This window comes from Phoca vitulina, unplaced genomic scaffold (assembly GCF_004348235.1).
Source record: "Phoca vitulina isolate PV1807 unplaced genomic scaffold, GSC_HSeal_1.0 scaffold2, whole genome shotgun sequence".
NCBI classification, from domain to species: Eukaryota; Metazoa; Chordata; class Mammalia; order Carnivora; family Phocidae; genus Phoca; species Phoca vitulina.
The window spans coordinates 18,872,021-18,878,135 of NW_022589705.1; positions in this window are offsets into that span (position 1 = coordinate 18,872,021).

Genomic DNA, 6,115 nt, shown 5'->3' on the forward strand with positions numbered 1-6,115 from the left:
TCCTAACTATCTCCTGTATCACTGCCAATCTTTCAGTACGGTCTGGACTGATACTGCTTAGGCAGAGATCAAAGAGAGTAAAACAGCTCAGGTGCACAGGTTGTAATGGACTGACTTACAGCTTACACTTCAAAAAAATATATCATGAGATATCCTGCTTTATGCTAACTTTCCTATCCTCAGAGGGCCCTCGTGCAAATGGTGAACTCCATGAATGCCAGTGGATCGTCGAAGTTAAGCACTTAAAGCTTCACCGTCCTTCTACTTGCTTCCATCACTGAACAGGTGAGGGGATTGTGGCAACATTTCTCGTGCCTTCTGCTTTAGTTTCATAGGTGGCATACTCAATAACAGGTTTGCAAATGACCACAGCTCACAGTGGCTATCCTAGGGCTGGCCTGTTTCTTCTTGACTGGGAAGAAATAAACTTGTTTAACCAGACGACTTCATCCTTCTTCCAGGGAGAAAATACAACCAAAGACTAACAAATGCAAGAATGATGCCAGTTTTCCCTGAAGGAGTTTCTGGGGAAGAGATGGGGATAGTATTGTTGGAGGGGCAAGTTATGACCTGCTTGGAAGACATGAAATAAAATTGTGATTAGCACCCAGAGTAATTTTTTTAACCTGAGGCCTAAAGTAGTTGGTTCAAAAGAAAACAAATTCAGTGATGCAAAACAGAGATTATTGACTTTCAGATGAGAGAGAAAATGGAGCCATTGTGATTTGGAAATAGCCAACACAGTAAGTTTATTCTGCTTGATTCATGAAAGTCTATCTCTCATAGTACCTCCCTGACCGTTTTATGAAGAAAAAAAAAAAGGAAAGGGCCTTCAATTTTATTCTGTAGGAACAGAAATATGCCTTCTCTCACCTCAGTTCTGTCAAACATACACAGAGACTCCAGACACAGAGCTGTCACTGAGTGATTAGGAAACCTTTAAGGATAAACCTGAATGAGAAAAGGAGACCAATTTTTGATAATACAGTGGGACAGATTCCTTTTCTTCACCATTGGCTTTAAGTTTCCCCGTCTTTCTAATGTCAGGTTTGTGATCAGAGGACACCCGAAAAGTCTTTGTAAGGAAAATGCTACACTCTGACTTGTCACATGTGTAGATCAAGGGAAGTGGCGGTGGCATGGGAGAAAATTCAGTCCTTTTCTGTGAACCAGAGACTTTGATAAACTCTGAGACGGCTAGAAGTGTTACCTTTTACTTAAGTCACTTCTTAAGTGAGCTGGGACACTTAGACCATTTACTGCCAGTGGGGTGGCAGGAGAGCTGACACTTTAGGGAGACTTGGATGGTTTTGAAATGATTCTTCAGAACTTGAGAAATTTGTATGAATGTCCTGAAATACTGTCGCATGAATATTTGCGTCAGGAGTACTTCTTGAGTTCAAATGGCCATATTGGCAAGTAGTTCAGGAGTAGAGAGTAAAGTCAGTTTAGGAATAGGGAGCAGATAGAATTAGGACACAGGATTAATTATCCTGAAGTATCGGTGAATGACATTTGGGCGCGACATGGAACCCTGAAGGAAAGAGACTTATTCTCTGCGTCTGGAGAAAACCAGAACAAAACAAAACATTCAGCTACTTATGTCAAATTAAATTTCAGAGCGATTACAATTTAAATGTAAAAAAACTCATAATGATAGTTGAAGATTTACACAAGAATTTCATAATCTAGAAATAGGGAAGGCTTTCTAAAAATGACATCTAAAGCCAACATCTAAAGAAAAAAATTGCAGGTTGGTTGCATGAAAATATTTCTGTGATAGAAAGCACTATAAATGGGTGCCTGGGTGGCTCAGTCAGTTAAGTGTCCAACTCTTGGTTTTGGCTCAGTCATGATCTCAGGGTCCTGAGATTGATCCCCATATCGGACTCTGTGCTCGGCGCAGAGTCTGCTTGAGATTCTCTGCTTCTCACTCTCCATCTGCCCCTCCCCCTGACCCCGGTTATCTCTCTCAAATAAATAAATAAATCTTAAAAAAAGCAAAAGAAAGCACTATAAACAAATTTGAACAACAGATAAAAAGTACTAAGCTTTCTTATATAAGAGGTATGATAAAAGAGGTATAAAATCAATAAGGAAGTAGTGGACACTTCTGGAGACAAACAGAAGAAACAATACACATGGCCATTAAACATATGAAATAAAGTTTAAACTCATCAATGATGAAATAAATGCAAATTAAAAGAATGCTTACTGGGGTGCCTGGGTGGCTCAGTCGTTAAGCATCTGCCTTCGGCTCAGGTCATGATCCCAGAGTCCTGGGATCGAGCCCCTTATCGGGCTCCCTGCTCGGCGGGAAGCCTACTTCTCCCTCTCCCTCTCCCCCTGCTTGTGTTCCCTCTCTCGCTGTGTTTCTTTCTGTCAAATGAATAAATAAAATCTTAAAAAAAAAAAAAAGAATGCTTACCATTTTATCATAGAAAATATTTAAGAATTGGTAATAACCAATGTTTAGCAAAACTGAGGCTAGAGGCCCTCTCAATACACTGTAGGAGGGAATATGCAATGGTACAAATTGTATGAAGAACAATCTTGCAACCATTGTTTCAAAATGTAAAATACATGTACTTGTGGCCTTGTATTTCTACTTTTAGAAATTACTTAGGGATATAATCACAAAGAAGCAAAAATATGTATGTAAGATGCTCCCTGCTACTTTATTTAACATAACAACAAATGGAAACTACCTAATATTTCATAGAGTAATGATGACTAGTTTGTTTATTTTTTATTTTTTTTAAAGACTTTATTTACTTATTTGACAGAGAGGGAACACAAGCAGGAGGAGTGGGAGAGGGAGAAGCAGGCTCCCCACGGAGCAGGGAGCCCAATGCAGGGCTCGATCCCAGGACCCTGGGATCACGACCTGAGCCGAAAGCAGACGCTTAACGACTGAGCCACACAGGCGCCCCATGATGACTAGTTTAAAAAAGTTAAAGCAAAACAAGGACTACTTTACACTGTAATGTAAACATAAATTAATTCATATGAAGACATATCTATGATATATTTGGTGAAAAAAGAACACAAAGCCACACTTATAGTATAATGTAATGATTTGGGAATACTCAGGTTATGCACACAAGTTTAATAGGATTTTTCCAAACATTTTATTATGAAAATTTCAAACAGAGGAGTGAAAGAATAAGAAGCACGCATATGTTTTCCACCTAGATTCAACAATTGCTAACATTTTGCCATACTTACTTCTCTCTTTCTCTGAAAACACACACACACACACACACACACACACACACACACACACACACCTCTGATTCATGAATGCTCTCTAAACATTTATTAGGGCCCAGATTCTGCCTGAAGAGGTACTGAAGACATCCATCCCTCTGAAGGCAACACATTCTATTTTTGATTGTGTTCTCTAAGGAAGTTTTCCCCTCGTTTGCATTAAAATCTGCATTTCAGAGGGGGATATTACCACTATAGTTCAGCTATCACTTTTTCTCAGGTAGGAGAGTGCTGAAATACAAAAATTTAATCTTTTAAGTTAAATTGGGAATATCTCAATTCTAGCTTTTATGTTACAAAAAGTAGCAATAATAATGTCTTTGGCAGATTTGCCTAAAAGGGAAGTCTGAGTCAGATTTTAGAAAGAGAAATCCCTATTAATTTGTCTTTCTTGCTCTTGCTCTGAACCCCCCCCCCCCCCCCCCAAAAAAAGATGTCTTCATCTATGGAACAGCTTTCCCTCATACGGTCATGGCCAGCCACCACTAAGCAAAAACACTGTGTTCTGGGACTGTTCCATTCTGTCAGGGAGGCAGATGCTAGATAAGAAGATGCTGACGGGCATTCTGGTGTGTTCTAAGCTCCCCTTCAGAGTTCAGCTCCTTTGTCCTGATCTCCTCATCTCCACTAACCCTCCCCTCCCAACTGGGCAGGGCAGAGATTGTGCTTTTACCTCTCTCGCTTGCTTAGTAAAGGACCTCAGTGTGGATTATTGCAACCAACGTTCTTTTGGAACCTAACCTTTGTAAAGTGTGTATGTGTGTGTGAGAGAGTTGGGGAGGGAAGGGGCTTTCAGAAAGTGGGGAGACTGGATGACCTGCCTCTTACAAACTCCTCAGGTTTGGTCTTGGTCTCCTCCCTTGTCCCTTTCCCTAGTTCCTTAGTCCCCTTTTCCACTTTCTTCCTGCTTCTGTGTCCATGCTATGCTCCTCCCCTCACTGGGACTTTCTCTTGGGATTTCTCCTCTGTTAAAGATGTCACTTGTCTCAATTCCTCGGGGGGCTGATAATTCAATTGTGAAATCAGATTTCCTTCTTCAGAGTTGTCTGTTAGGTTCTCTCACAAACAATAAAGTTCTTTTTAGGTCTGGCTTACCTCAAAATGTTCCAGTGGGGCATAAGGTTCATAAATCTCTCTCAGCAATGGTACTTGGACTCATGGTTAATGAATATTAAAGGTTTGGACAGAGGTTCAGGCACCAGGTTGAAAGCCAGATTTCCTGTTCATTATTGCGAGTCTTCCATGTTAGTTTTAGGACTGGCCTCCAGAGATTGAGTTTTGAGTTAACGTAAGGGTCAAGTCCCAAAAACTGGATATAGTTCAAGTTTAAAATGGACATGAGTAGGGGAAGGCACTGAGCTTTTATTCAAAGTTCATTATAATCTTAGGTTGTTAAGGGTTGATATATTTAAGAAACTGGAAAATTGTCACTTCAATCTTTATCCGTTCATTTGTCATGATTTTCTTGTACTGTTATGATACATATATTCTCCTCTGTCTTCCAAAGTATGTCAGAATTTGTGGAAGGTCCAGAGATTCTTGTCAGTGTCATCATGTATTTACTTTATGGGTTATTCAAGGTTAGAATTAAGTACATGCTGAATTTCAGTTGAACTTCTCTATCAAAATATCAAAATGAAAAAATATAAAAGGTATTGGATCACTGAAAAGGAAATGAAATAATAAAATTAGAGAATGTTTGTTACATCTGCCAAAGGAGCAAATGAACCAATTCCTGGAAGATTCAAAGCTTTAAAAAGATTTATACTGTGATGTGTTATCTGGCAACTAAAGAGTAGTAAATATGTACGAAAACATTTCAATTGAAGCAGTATACTAGAATTATTAACAAATTACATATAAATACATCAAAGCTATGATAAAAAGTAATTTTAGATATTATAGTATTTATACTATGTTTTTAAATGAATGGTTAAAAGATCATTTAATGCTGAGGCAGAATGATCATGAGAGGTTTTTCAAGGCCTATTCTGGTATCTTATTTCTAGAATTCTTACATATTATATTTATATTTTTTGTAAATTTTATTAATGACTGTCTCAGCACCAGACATTATATCCATATCAGTTGCAATGAAGATATTTATATAAGAACTAAAAAAATAATCTGTTCTGATTAGCAGAATATTTTGGCAAAAATCTTTGACATTTATTGAAGAAGATAGCCCTGGTAATTATAAAAAAAAATCAGTGCTAGGTAAATCAGCTTTGTGTTGAGCACCAATACATATACAACAGCACATTACACATTGGGGAGACTACAAAGATGCATAACAACTCCTGTTTCTAGGACTAGACAATCTATTATTGGCGTACAAATTAGATACATGCAAGATACAAATAATCAGTTGTGAAAGATAAGTAATAATACAAGATAATATATAATGAGTGGCAAGTGGAAGATGCCGCTAACAAGTATAGTACTAGGAGCAGCAGATGATTTTTTGTGTTGTGAAGATGATGGAACATTTTCCAGAGGAGGGAAACTTTGGGAAAATTGGGGAGTGTTTTTACTGAGAATGGGTATGCTGATGTAGCACAGATCTCCCAACTTAACGAAAAAAGAAGACATTTTAAAAATTAAATAAAAATTTTATTTGCTTACAGAACTTGTTTAAATGAGGATCCACCCAAAGCAGGTGACATGAATTTTGTCCCAATCAAGATCTTGGCCACTTCATCCTTCCTAATGCAAGATGCTGTTGTAGGCTACGGTAACTAGATAATATGTTGTAAATTACTCTGGGATTTTGAAATTGTCTGGTTGCATTTCTACATAGCTGCTGTGTTTTCCCTAGGTGGTGTTGACTCAATGATTTATATTC